The sequence below is a fragment of the Nuphar pumila genome, chromosome 9 (assembly GCF_984573655.1).
Source record: "Nuphar pumila chromosome 9, dmNupPumi1.hap1.1, whole genome shotgun sequence".
Taxonomy (NCBI): Eukaryota; Viridiplantae; Streptophyta; class Magnoliopsida; order Nymphaeales; family Nymphaeaceae; genus Nuphar; species Nuphar pumila.
In genome coordinates, this window is record NC_143257.1 from 96,856,534 (window position 1) to 96,872,127 (window position 15,594).

A 15,594-nucleotide genomic window follows, 5' to 3' on the forward strand; every position below is an offset into this window, starting at 1 on the left:
ATAGTGACATATCAGGTACTGGATTGGGATGTATGTTGATGCAACACGGTAAAATCATAGCATACGCTTCACGCCAACTGAAAGTGCATGAACAGAATTACCCCTACACACAACCTAGAGCTTGCAGCAGTAGTCTTTGCACTTAAAATGTGGCGAAACTACTTGTACGGAGAGCAGTTTGAGGTTTTCTTCAATCATAAGAGCCTCAAATATATCTTCTTATAGAAGGACCTGAACATAAGGTAAAGGAGGTGGTTAGAGTTCTTAAAGTACTATGACTTCTCTATATCTTACCACCTGAGAAAAGCCAAAGTAGTGGCTGACACTTTGAGTAGAAAGGTAGGAAGCATTGCGAACCTTATAAGCAACGAGTAGAGTTTACCAGAGGACCTGCTCAATTGGAAACCATTTGACATGGATTCCAGTCACATACAGATTGCCAATTTAGCAGTGAGGACAGAGCTTATGGACCAGAACCAGGGCTTAACGAAGATGGTTGCAACATGCAAGCAAGACAAGACAACTCTGCATCTAGAGGAAGATGAAAGCATCTGGTATAGTCAGAGACTTTGGGTAACAGAGGATCCTCAATTGAGGAAAGAGCTTCTAGATGAGGTACATCAGACTAGGTTTACTATACATCTAGGTAGCACGAAGATGTATAAAGACCTTCAGAGGAACTACTGGTCGCATGACATGAAGAGAGACATTGTCGAGTACGTATCAAGATGTTTGGTCTACCAGCAAGTCAAGATAGAGCATTAGATGATAAAGATTCTGCAATGAAAGTGGGAGGACATTACCATGAACTTCGTGGTAGGTCTGCCCAAGACACACCATCAGTATGACACCATTTGGATCATCATTGATCATCTTACGAAGTCGGCACACTTTTTACCGACCAGAGTAAATCAGACACTGGAGAGTCTGGCGGATTTATATGTTGACGAGATCGTTAGGTTACATGGAGTACCTATTTCAATCATTTCAGACAGAGATTTGAGGTTCACGTCAAAGTTTTGGGGGCAACTTTAGAAAGCTTTGGGGACAAAACTTAAGTTCAGTATGACGTTTCACTCAGAGACATACGACCAATTAGAGAGGACTATCCAGACCTTGGAGGATATGATGTGATCTTGTGCTTTAGAGTGTAAAGGCGATTGAAGTAAGCATCTGAAGCTAGCTGAGTTGGCCTACAATAAAAACTATCATTCGAGTATCGACATGGCTCCTTATGAGGCATTGTATAGGTGACCCTGTAGGTCCCTAGTTTGTTGGAGTGAGGTTGGTGATCGAGCGATCGAATCACCTATAGTTTTGTAGCATTACATGGATCAGGTATAATTGATTTGTAAGAGACTCCTGACTGCTTAGAGCCATCAGAAGAGCTACGCAAATCCAAAGCACCGAAAAGTTGCATTCGATGTGGGAGACCATGCGTTCGTTAGAGTATCGCCAATGAAGAGCGTGTTTCGGTTCGACAAGGAAAGTTGAGTCCGAAGTATGTAGGACCTTTCCTCATCCTCGAGAGAATCAGAGGCACAATATATAGACTAGTACTTCCTATTCAGTTCTCGAACATCCATGATGTTTTCCAAGTATCGATGTTGAAAAAGTATGTGCTAGACCCTACGCATATCATTCAATACGATGAGGTAGAGCTACAGAAGGATCTCATGTTCGAAGAATGCTCTATTAAGATAGTAGATCAATGAAATCAGGTGCTATGATATAAGACAATCTCGCTAGTGAAAGTTCGATGGCAGTACATGAACTCGAATAGTGTACATGGGAGCCTGAGGCAGAGATGAGAGTGAAACATCCACACCTATTCGGTACATAACCATAACCAAATTTTGAGGATGATTTTTTTTAAGGGGGGTTGGATGTAATACTCATAATTTTTTAAGAAATTTTCTTGAATTTTCGTATTTTTTCTATTGAATGGAAAATAAAAAAAAAACATAAATTTTATCTAAGCATTTCGAGATAGGGTATGTAGGATTTCAAAAAAAATTCTAAGTGCAAGGAAATACCCTTATATGCCCAAGGGTCTCATCGACCCTACTGAGTTTCAATTCTTTAGAAAATATTTTTGAAGAATTAAAATTAACCCCCTAAAGAATATTTAAAATAAATAATTAAAATATATGAGTTTTCAAATTTTAATAGGTGACATGTAATTGAAATTAAGCCTAATTCAAATCTCATCTAATTCCATTTTATTTAATTTCACATTTGAATTTTTATAGATTTTTATTTGAATTTAATATGAATTAATTAGGAATTAATTTAGTGGAATGAAACTAAAAAATTAACTAAATTTCATAATTAGGTAGGAGTCCGTATGTGGGTTGTCCTCTCCTATGTGACACTCCAATTTAAAGTTTAAAATCAATAATAAAAAAAAACTTTAGACTCAAATTTTAATCAAACTTGCCAAATTCCATGGCAAGGCTAAGTTAAACTTGCCTTTTAACAAGTTTTGACTCCATTTAGAAAGGGGCATCCCCTCCTAGAGAATTCTAAGAGGTGGATGGCTGCAAGGAAGGTAAAAGAAAAAGAAAGAGAAAAGGAAAGAAGAAAAGGAAAGAAGAAAAGGAAAAAAATAAAAATAAATAATATGACATGTCAACTTGCTTGCCGAGCAAGCAAGTTGCTATTTCAAAAATTTAGAAAGGGGGTCAACCCCATGGGGGTTGATTAACCCTTATGTCCTTACATATAATATAGTATATACTATGATATATAATATATAGTACATACCCTAAGTGACTAAAAGGAAACAAAAAAAAGAAGAGGAAAGAGAAAGGAAGAGGATTTGTTTTAGAAAGGGGACCTTGATCTAAGTTCAAGGGCTGGGAATTTCTCCAGCCCTTGACTTTTCCCTCAACCCTATAAAAATAGAGGAGGGGCTCACAACCCCTCTATTTGCCATTTCACCTTCTCTCTCTTGCTCCCTTATTCCCCCTCTTTATTCCCCTATTTCTCCTTCTTTCTCCTATCTTTCATATGAAAACCATGGTGTTTTCATCCTTGGCCCAACAAGAGAGACATATACGTTTGTGTGAAGAGCGAAAAGAGGTTGTTGGTGAGGTCATTACATATGTTGGATGGCCGGTTCGTGCTAGAAGATTGACTTATGCGCGTAGGAGCCGATTTTTGTAAAAAAGGTAGGGGTTCTTATACTCCATACGTAAATCAAAATTCATAGACACAAATTCTCTTGATTTTTCATAAGGACAGACCCTAAACCATGCCTTCCACATGTGGGTTTGGCTTATGTCTGTCAAAATATAGGGTAGAAATGGGTTTTCAAAAGAAAACCCCTTTAAAAATTAATTTTCTCTAAAAATCGATTTCTTAGAAATAAAATCCATAAAAATTTTAAAATACATATGTTAATTATTTTTCTGCAAATTTTGGTTAGAATTAGTAGATCATATTGATATAGATGTACTATAAAAATTAGAATGGTTTTCATGGTAGTTGTCATAGGAAAAATACATGTTTTATGTTATCAGTTTAAAAAAAAAATTAGTAATTTTAGCAAAAACCATGATATATCTAATTGTTTTCATGCAAAATTTAATTAAAGATTTTAGTGTACATAAATGTGAATACTCAGTGATTATAGCATTATTTTCTGATTTTTATTTCATAAAAAAAAGTATGAATTTACCATGCTTTATTGTAATTTTACCAAAATATTTATGAGGAAATAGGCTTAGGAGAGACAAGTATGTTTTCTAGCCTAACAGCTGCAAAAACATGATTTGTCCATGATAGAGTAGTTAGAATTAATTTAGATGTAGTTTTATGAATTTTAAAAAAGTATTTATGTAGAAAAAAAATCAGAATTTCAATTTTGGGTGGCGTATTTTGGCCCACCCGAATGCCTAATTCTCAGATTTTCAGCCTGACACCCGATCGGTAAATTACCCGTATCTCCCTCATCCGAAGGAGTTTTTATAAGAGGTTTATTGCATTAGAAAGCTAACAAAATTTCACATCTACTATGAAATTTTACACTTTGTTTATGGAATGAGCACTGTTTTGTGATAGTCGGAACATAAATGAACAAGTCTACACTAAAATGTTCGTAACTCCCTTATACAATTGAATTTTTATGAACGATTTGCAGAATTGGAAAGTTAACAAATTTTTTTACAAACTTTAAAAAATTCAGCTCTGACCATCGACTAAAAAATTTTATTTAGCTTCTATAATAGTCGGACAAAATTGGGTTTTCGCAAGTTTGAAACTGGTTTAAGAACTGAACCCCCCAATGTTTGCAAAAGTTATGTGTTAATATATGTGCCTTTACGAATGGTTGTCAACCTGTATATGCACTATCATAAGTTAATTTTCTGTAAGGAATTGTATGCCCACCTATGGGGCATAAATTGAATGTTAAATGAATGCCTAAGCTGGCCCAAATGGTCTTTCACTAATTAAGGAGACCGTAGAGTCCATTTTGCGAATTCAATTGCAATGATAAAGAAGATATTTTTTGTTGTAATTTTTCTTATATGTCTATTATAATGACAATGATTGATGATGATGATGTAAATGAATGGATGTATGCAATGTTTAAGAATTTCTGCATTTTGTTTATGCATATGCGCATACGATTGGCAAGAATGAAGCATGAGTATGTATTCGAATGAATGTTTAAAAATGCATCCATTGGGCTTGATATGGCCGAATCATTTTAATGAATTCATTCATGGTCTTGCATGTAAGGGATTTAGATTAAAAGAAAAAACATGTAACACTAAAGCAAGGGCTTGCAAGGAGAGGGCAAGTGGTACTTACGACTTTGTGGGATTAAGACTTTGAGCATGGAAGGTTGCTCATCCCCAACCACGAAGATAAGGGAAACCTTCTACAATAGACTACAATGTAGGGGGAAGAAGCTCATGAGTAAAAGTTTGATGCATCAGGATGGTGGTGTTGGGAGCTTCTCTCTCACTTGTCGTTCCTCACTCGGTATTGGAGAAATGTGTCCAGCTAGGCTAAAGCCACCCATGTTTAAAAATATTGCCTGCACCACGACCCTGATCTAGGTATAAGCTGTCTTTGTACTCACAGGGCTAAGAAGTAAAACCTAAATGAGTGTGCATTAGATAAGAATGACATGCATTATCTAAAAATGAAAAGTTAATTAAAGATAAAAATTTGGTTCATGCATAAGATCGGCTTCTGCATTGATATGTGCATACATTTTTAATTGTTTAAGATTGAATGAATGACTGATAAATATTAAATTTCGCAATTGTATGCTTATATGAGATATTTGCAATACATGTTGAACTTTGTTGTATTTGATTTTGTTAAATGCATGGAAATCTAAAGTAATTTCTGCTTATGTATTCTAATTTACATGTTCTGTACAGTTTCACCTTACTGCGACAAATTTTGTCTAACCCTTTTAATTTTAAATATTTTTAGAAAGTGAATGAGCTCATATATGATAGCAGGAGGTTGCGACAGGGACTGAGCCATGTCTTTACCAATCTATGAGTATTTTGGATTGAGAGCAATTTTAGTTGCTCAAAAACTCTAATATTTGATTTAATTTGTCTAATGAACATTTATTATTAATTTGGATATGTATGAACTTTTATTTTATTTATAAATATTTAATTCCTAAGTTCAAATGCATATATGAATGTGAGTGTAAACGAGAAGTAACACGCCAAGTTTTAGTCCCATATGATTTTTTCGTTGTAATTTTATAAAAGCATTTAAAAGTATTAATTTTTTCCATAATTTTTGAGACTTAAAAGTTGAGGTGTTACAATATTCTTCTTAAGCACATGATCCAAGACTACATTGACAAATATGAACTGATCTTAGATAATGAAGAAGCTCAAGAGGAACCAAGTGACATTCAAAATACCTTAAGTCTTGTTTTCAAAATCCAAAAATAAAAAAAATAAAAATACCAAAAATTATTATTTAAAATCCAAAAAAATAAAAAATCTTAAAAATCTAAAAAAAACAAAAAATAAAAAATTTAAAAATACCTTTTTTTTTGCTGCAAAACTTGTTATTTATATAGATTTTATCTAGAAGTCATTTCATTTATGAGAAGTCCACATGAACTTTATCTCACTCCTTACATCATTAGTAGTAGCCAACTTCTTTTCCTTTATTGTGAAGCAAAAACTTGAAAGTAAAGCCTTTTATGAGACAAAAACATAAAATGAAGAAGCTTACAATGAAATAGCAAAGGATAAACCATACAGAGGCATGCATAAGCTTATATTCTATGGTTTAAGACCATTATAATCCACTTAGAGGAAAAACTTTTCAAGCTAAAAAAATTAAGATTACCTTCTGTTTTGTCTTTGCTTCTCATCCTCATCTTTGGTCGATCTTGTAGACACATCCGTCTTATGCTCTTAAGTCTTGTTTTCAATATTATAAAAAAGAACTAAGTTGGTCATATTAGTGTACAAAGTAAAACCTACCCATTCAAGCCTTGTCCTGGGGCATTATTTTATTTATAAAGCAGAACATAAAAAAAACTCTCATAAAAAAAGTTTAAAAAATGCCAAAATGCCAAAAAATGTCTAATGAAAAAAATAAGAAAAAATGCATTATTGAAGAGAAAAAAACATTATTGAAAAAATGTCATGCTCTGGTACCGTTTGCTTTTAAGTTTTGTTTTCAACATCCTAAAAAAGGACTAAGTTGGTTATATCATTGTACAAAGCAAAACCTACCATTCAGGCCTTATCTTGGGGCATTTTTATTTTACAAAGAGCAGCATAAAAATAAAACAAAACGAAATCTAAAAAAAAAGTTGAAAAATACCAAAATACCAAAAAAATGTCAAATGCAAAAAGAAGAAGAAAAAAGGCATTATTAAAGATAAAAAATATTATTAAAAAAAAGTGAGAAAGCTAAAAAAAATTCAGTGCTTCATCTACAATCGAAGATATCAATTAAGAGATGCCCAAGATTCCTTAACCCACTTGTATTTTCTTTGAGTCTCACATTAATAAATGCCATGTTCAACCTTTTTTGTTACCCCTTTTGAGCCTCATGATACCCAAAGTAAAAAAAAAGAGTTAATTTACCTTGAAAAAAATATTAATAAAAAAAGTGAGAAAGCTACAAAAGTTTTGGTGCTTCCTATAATCAAAGATCTCAAATAAGAGATGCTCAAGATTTCTTAACCCACTTGCTGTTTTTTTTAGTCTCACATTAAAGAATGTCATGTCCAATCTTCTTCGCTAACTTTTTTGAGCTTCGTGATACCCAAAGTTAAAAAAAAAAACAAAGTTTATTTACCTTAAAAAAAGGCATTACCATCTCATCCAGCACCATCTTCATTACCATTCACTTCATTTTTCAAAGTCCAATAATCCATGTCCTACTTGTTTTCTTCAAAGTCTTTGGAAAATGATTGGCCACTTAGAAATATTCAATGTGGATAAGTTTGATGCAAACTTTAGGATGAAAAGTTTAAAGTGTATTGGAATGGAAAGTCCTAAGATTTTATGTGTTTGAAGCTCTCATTTTTGGGCTTAGCATAACCAAGGAGTCTTGCTCATTGAGAGGTTTCTAGAGTCCCAATATTTGTGAGATTAGATTGGTATCCATTAAAGCATGAGCTTATACATGCGCTTCTATCCATTAGATTACATTTATTCTAGTGAAGAAGAACGGGTTGTTTATTTTATAATGACTTTAATTAGGAGCAAAAGCTAAAAATTGAAGTCATATCAACATTGGCAAATAATCAAATTGTTGCTAAGTAATGCAAGTTGCGCGCGCGCACACACACACACACACACACTTTTGCACTAACTTTTCTCGTGTCTGCAACACTTTCCACGACAAGTATCCAGTCAGATGATTTTTTTTATTTTCAACATTTGTTTCAAATTTTTTAGCAAGGGGTAATTTCTCCTTTTGAAAAAAAAAGACTTAGGTCATCATTTACATTGCATTTCATAAGTTCCATCATAGCACTGGGCATTATATCATATACCATTGCCAATCATAATTGTTATCTTTGTCTTGTCACTTGTTTGTCATGAAGTTCTTTAACATCATGATTTGATTGTCTCATCAATAACATTCATATTATATCCAATCATTCAGATTGTCTTATTTGACCCACAAAGGTCCACAAGTTGATCCTACAATAAATTTTTTTTTGACAAAAAATGATTGCATCATTTATTAATTTTAGCCAAATTAGATTTTTTAAAATGCAAAAATCATTGTCATAGCTTTTGCAAGAAGCGTCATTGTAACACCTGCGAATTTAATTTATTTTAACTTTTACATTTGAGCAAAATTCAAAATAAGTTTAGGTTAAAATCAGGTTAAATTCAAGCAAAATTTGAGAGTTTAAATTGAACTAGAGCTCTAGTTAGGTCCGTTATGAGCCATAGATCTCGTAGGAGATCAAATTTGATGATTTCGGTTAACAATTGGTTTAAAAAATGTAATTTTTAAAATTGACCAGCCTCTATTTTGGGTTTTTCAACTTGGATTAGGTTCATAATCTGGTTGTTTAAATTTGACCAGGATATGTTTTAGACCCAGACTAGGTTCCTTATGAGACCCTAAGGGTCACACCCAACCACATGGGGTGCCATATGCCTACATGGTGACCCAGAAGGGTTTAGGGGTGGCCAATGGCTTTTATGGATCTTGGATGAGTTATTTTCATGTCCAAATTTTGGTATTTGGATCCAATAGTGTTTTAATTTTTTTATGGATATGGATCTTAATTAAAGTATTACATTTGAAATTATATTTGGTACCTGGATCCAATCCAACTAGGTTTGGATACAGTCTAGGGTTTTTAGACCCAGATTATCCAAATTGGACCCAAGTGGGGTGCCATGTAGGTGGGGCCCACTTTATTCTTCTAGAGACCTCATGAAGAGGATCTCTAATTAATTAGTTGATTAATTAATTAATAATTATGAGGGTTCTAGAGAGAGTGGGATCCCCCCTAGTAGTTAGTTGGTCAAAGTTTTATTTCAGTAGGATTCTTTAGAGACCTTATGAAGTTGGAAGTCTTTTAGAAGAAGTATTTTGCATAAGCTAAAAGACTCTTAGGAGAGGCTTCTAGGTGGGACGTCCTACCTAGTGGGCCCCGCCTAGAGGTAGTTGGAGATATAGTTCTATCTTAAAGAGAATTTAGAGAGCAAAAGAGGGGACACCCCCCTTATTGAGAACTCTTTAAGTTTTCTCTCCCAATTCAACTATATTTCTAGCTTCTTCTTCTTCCTTCTTCCATATTTTCCATCTTCTTCTTTAAAGTAAATGCTCACGGAAACAAGCCGCCAATACACTCTGATACCCAATGATGCAGACTTGACACATGAGCCGATCCATGATCCAAGATCCAATTGGATCTTGATACGCGTGGAAGCTATTAATATGCATGCGAGTCTGAATAGGACTCTAAAAAACATAAATTTGGGGCCTGAGCACTCAGTTTGGATAGAAGTGGCCCAAACAATAAATTTATGCGACGTGCACACCTTTCTAACAGATCTAAAATCACAGAAATCAGAGTTGTATTGTTCGATCTACGGATGCAAGACTGGACCAATAAGACTAGCCTTAGACAGACTGTTCAGATTCGGCAGGCAGCCAGTTCAAGAGGGTTTTCAAACCCTCTGACGATAGAGTTTTAGAAAACTCTGAACAGAAGATTTAAAGGTCAGATCAAGACCTTTCTAAAAACCAAAGTTTAGATTTTTTGGATACTCCCACTGGTCTCTATGAATTTTTGAATCTTAAATAAATTTTGTTCTAACTGTTGTAAACTGAGAAAGAAGGTTCTAAGAATGTAGCAGACCAACGTTGAGTTTCAGGCATTCAAACAATCAAATCAAGCAAAACTCAAAATAGCAACTAGAACTAACAAGATGTTGGCTAATCAAGGCAGTTTTTAGATTCATAAACAATACAAGGAATATCAGAATATTCAGCAAACACGAAGATCTATTTAGGAAATGAAATACAGGATTTCAAATCACGATTTTCTACAGATCCAAAAAGAACAATAATTTAATCCAATGTCGGCTTTGATTCAATAAGAGTCATAAACATAAAAGTTGTAGAACAACATATTAACTTTCCAATAAATTAAACTACTTGAAGTTTCATGAAACAGTCAGGGAAATATTTAAGAAATAAGGAACACTATCCAAAAGTGTTCTGTGCAGGACAAGACTCAGATGGATTCTCGTCGTCCGAGACTTAACAACAAATTTTGAGAATACAAGAGTAAGAATCATGCAAAAGATTCAACAACAATATTGACAGTCTGAGTCTTAGCTTTCCAGCAAGCTAAAGAACACCAGAATTCGACAAGTATCTAGGCCAATACGGTCGATTCTTTAGAGTCATCTCAGACAACTCGAGAACTGGACAACTCATTTCTCAATAGAAACCAAGTATAAGCAAACCAAGACTTCAGAAATTTAAAACCAGTTTGAGATCAACCATTAACATAAAAAAAAACCTAGAAATTTCATTCATGAACTTTAAACAACAGTTCTTGCATACAGTTTAACCAGAAACAAAATAAAAGAAAGCAACAACACAATGAAGCTCAAGATTGAACGATGTTATCTGATTGCAGACAAAGGAAGGAGAAACTGAGGAGCAACAGCCTCCACCATGAGTTCAACTGCACCAACAAGACACAAGCTTCCACCAAAATTTCTCAGCAACCAAGAACCACAGTCACCTTCACCACCAAGATCGATTTTTTCTTTAGAGAGTGTACACCATATCAAAAGTCAATTTTTTTCAAAGGAGAAAAAGACCCCAACCTAATTTTTCTGTTGGAATTTAAGGTATATGATACATGAATTACCATGTGATTGTCAACATCGTATTGCAAAATTTAAAATTTTGAGGTATATGATACATAATCAATTGTTGTCTATTTCTGATCTATATTTCGTTACAATCAGTAGAGCTCTAATGAAAGGTAAAGTTGTTAAATACAATGTTTTAGATGCTTTTGAGCTTCAATCATATTAATTTGTATTACATTTTTCAAAGAAAGTTGAATTGCATTGCTTAAATTATTATTCTTATTCTTATTCTTATATGAAATTGACTGCCTTGCGTAATTTATTTCTTATTCCTGTGGACAGAATTGGGTTGATTTTATTTTAATTTTTTTTAGGGATTATGGAGGTTCACATAAGAAGAACAAGGCTCCAAGGATGAAGCCTTTTGACCCAGGAGGGGATGATGCAGAGCATCCAACAAATCAGAGCTTTGAATACGAGTTGGATCCTAATGCAACTCTTCAAACCTGATCAGGGCATCGTTACCCGAGATGATCCAAACCTATTCAGGACATCTCTGGTCCAATTGGATCCTCGGAGTAACTCGTGTCCATCAATATTTGCATTTTGCTATTTTGATTCCATTTTGACTATGGAATCACATTAGAAATGTTACTTATTTTTATTTTACTTTTTATTTTATTTTTTTTAGGTGCCAAATTCTATGGATCCAGATAGTTTTAGTCTTCTGTAGGATCTTTTTGTGGCACTAGAGGGTGTAAGGAGTAATTTGATAGTTTTATTTTTATTTTTTATAATTTTGATGTTGGATCCAAAGTAATATGTGTAAAGATCCAATTTAAGTATTGAATCTTGTATCAAGATCCAATAATACCACCTAGATCCATATTGGTGCCCAAAAGCTGGACCAATATGGACTTCGATCAATTGTATTCAAGCTTCTCTTGACCAGCCACATCAGCCCATCCTCATTGGGCATGATTGAGGTGCCGCCCAGCTGGTCCAATGAATTCAAAAGGGTGTTGTGCCATTGGGCCAACTTGAGGTGCAATGAGAGCTAGAACTTGTTGAAATTAAGCCCTCTCATTGGCCTCAAGGGAGGCTGCCTCTCATGTGGCCAATGAGAGAACTTGGTCTCTTTGTGCCCCTTAAATCCCAAGAGGAAAATGGCGGAGGCTAGCTTTTTGTTTTTTTAGGAAAAAAAGAAGAAGGAAATGAAGAAGGTGAGTGTGTGAGTGAGAAGGATCTTTGGTGAGTGTATTTTTTGGTGAAGAAGAAAGAAGCTTGAACTGATGAGAAGGACCACGATCGCTGCAGCTAGAGGAGTTGGCACTTTCGAACCACCCTACCTCATTTCCATTGGCATCCATAAGCTTTGTTTGGCATTTTAACCCCTTGATCTTATAGTTTGAACTTGTTACTTCTGAATCCATTAGCATGCAAGCATTTTGCTTATGTTACTGAATGGAAGTTTGAGTTTTTAAGTTCACATGTTGCTTAAAAGTGGATTCCAACAATCTGCAAAAATCGTGATTGGGTGTCACCATTTTCTGTCAAGAAACGGGTCCCGGTTCTGGAGGTGTGAGAGACAACTATGAAGAATCAACCGTATTTGCCTCGATACTGGTCAGATTTTGGTGTTCTTGGACTTCTTGGAAAGCCAAGACACAAACCCTCAACTTTGCTGTTGAGGTCACAGTCTGATTCATCCTGAAGCATCCCCAAAACCCCCTGTCAAGCCTCTAGATGGACAGGGCCTGTCAACTTCTGTCCAGCCCAAAACACTGCAAACAATGTTACGTATTTTTGGGATTCCTAACTGTAACGACCCCAACTCATATCCCTTGAAAATGTAATTTTTTTAAACCATTGCGGAAACATTCTTAGAGACCCTGGGCCTTTACAGTTTCACTCACCATTGGATAAACGAACCAACCACAAGGGATCTTACATTTATCATTCATACCAAACAAAATCAAACTTTTATTGAATAATTAATGATAGTCTCGACACAATTGCATAAGGAAATTCAGAGTGTATAAATAATTGATTGTAAAGAAAATATAAAGAAAAGCTAAGCTACGTTGTTCCTCTATGAAGCTGTCTAGCAAACGTATAGCACTCGTAGCTCTTCAAGAAGCGAGTTACTTCATTGATCCTCTACGACTGCAAAAAACCACAGAAATAGAGTGTCAGAAATTTGAAGAATTCTGCGTACGAATCCTTCTAATGAATCAAATGAGCATAAAGAATACAAATAGGAATTCATGCAATAGTTTAGAGGTATACAATTATGATAAATTCACAATTCGATTAAGCATTCATACATTAGAGACAATTATTAAGCACGAAGAAATATTTAACAAGTAATAAAGATCACAATTTAATCAATACAATCATTTAACATGCATTAGGGAACAATATTAAGCATTTACCGACATTTAACAGTTAAGAGAACAGGTAAACATGCATGATCTAATGCATAACAGGAATATGCATGACTTCAGTGCAATGCATGAGTAAATTATTACCTCTTATTAGAACTTTCTTTTCATATGCATGTCCCTATTAAATGCACACAATTTAAGTTTCTCTTTTTAATTTTCGTTGCCCATAGATACACCAAATAGGTAAAATCCCCGAGGTCAAGTTAGGTTCCCAAGGTAGCTTAGCACACAATTTATATTTTATTATCGAGTTCCAAACTTAGCCCTCGACCGAAACAACCTTCAGAATATTAGATCACCCATCTAATGTCGAGGACACCAGAGACCACCTATCCATAAGTACCACTTTTCTTGGTATACCAAAACAACAGCTGTGTCTATACACCACCCCCCAGATAAAGTGGTGGACTCTCCCTAAAACCGTGGCTAGGAGAAAGAACCTTAATATCAGGTTTCAGGGGTAATCAATAATGCACATGGAGTTTTTGTATCCACGTGGTCCTCAAAAATTGAAACTCTAAGATTCTCATTCTTTCGACGGGAGATCTCAGAACGTATATTACACTGTTCTTTTATTTATTTTTATTTGATTATTATTATCATATTTCTTTAATTTGCAATTTAGCATGCAAACAAAGGCAAAAACTCACATATTCTCCTGCGAGAACCATCATGGGACCACCGCCTACAGAAAAGCATAGAACAGTATAATACAGTGCCAAATATTAATGTGATTTTTGCGATGCATATGCAATAAGTAAAAGAGGAGCAAAACCAAAGCTCGTGGCTCTCCAGGCCCACAATGATTTATTTCGATCACCGATGCACCATATGCAAAAACCATAACAACATGCTATATATGAAATAAATCACATGTTTTCTAAATGCACATTCCTATATGCAAATTTTCAACTATGCGCATAAAATAAGAATACTTAGAAGCATGTTTATATTCAACTTATATGATAGTGACAAATGCACGCCTTTATTTAACGCACATATTCAAGACAGCTGCATGATTCCATTCATTACGCATAAACATGTCCATTGCATACTTTCATTGCATACACATATTCACATCAATGCATACTTTCATTGAGTACACCTATTCATGTCAATGCATGCTTTCATTAATAAATCCAACATGTGAACACTCATGCCTCTATTACATGCATAAACATATCATTTCAAGTATGCACATATATATGAAATAACTATAAAATAATACTTTGATTAAGCATGACATAACCAAGTGTAAGCTCATGGAGCCTCATTCTTTTATATGTAATAAGCTAGATTTAAATTCAAATACAAAATAAAAAAACTTTGCACATCATACTGAATTTCTGTCCAAGTCCATACAGGCATAAAGGGTATACATGAATTTAAATTTTTGACCATATATCATGTCACAACAATATTTGGCATAACCTGTACAAGTGATAGAAGCCCAATGCCATAACACTATCTAATCATTTCATCAGCAGGCATTAGGTTTATGTTCTGTCTCTTTATTAATATTATTAATATTATTATTATTTTGAAAGTACTCGGCCTAGCCAACTAAATTGACTGGGCCCTATTAGGGACAGTTGCCCAGCCAATAGTGGGTTGGCTAGGGCTCTTATTGGCCCAGTATTCCCAACAAAATAAATCTGGTATACAAATATATATATATATATATATATATATATATATATATATATATATATATATATATATATATATATATATATATATATATATATATATTTTGTATCATAAATAAGCCAACACCCATGATATAATTTTTTTTTTGTAATACACCCAGACCAACAGGATGGTGTGTCGCTCCAGCCCAGGTGACTGAGTCGGCTAGGCCTGACAGTCACTACACAGGCCCAGCTGGGCCTATGGGCAAACTGTCAAGGCATGGCAGCCAACAACTAGACTAAAAGATGGTATTTCTGATTTAATACAAAAAGAAGGATACTAGCATTCTGATTGAGTGTTAAACTTCCATACATCATGCCAGTAGTTGGACACCTTCTCTCCTTTACAATTCAAAGTTCAAATAAGTAGTGCACGTACCTAGTCACATACACACAAAAGTTCATGCATTTAGATTATTATGCCTTGGTGTTTCTAACACTCCTTGTCTCCAATGGAGAACAAACACTTGTAAACATAGCCAAAAACGACATCAAGGGCACTTGAATTCATGTTTTTTTATTATCAGATGGTAAACTACATATTTAGATAGTTTGCAACAAATGGACTTGGAACAAGCACATATGCCTTCAATTAGAAGGCCATTCAGTATGCCTGAAAATTTATCAACATCAGGCTGCACTCTC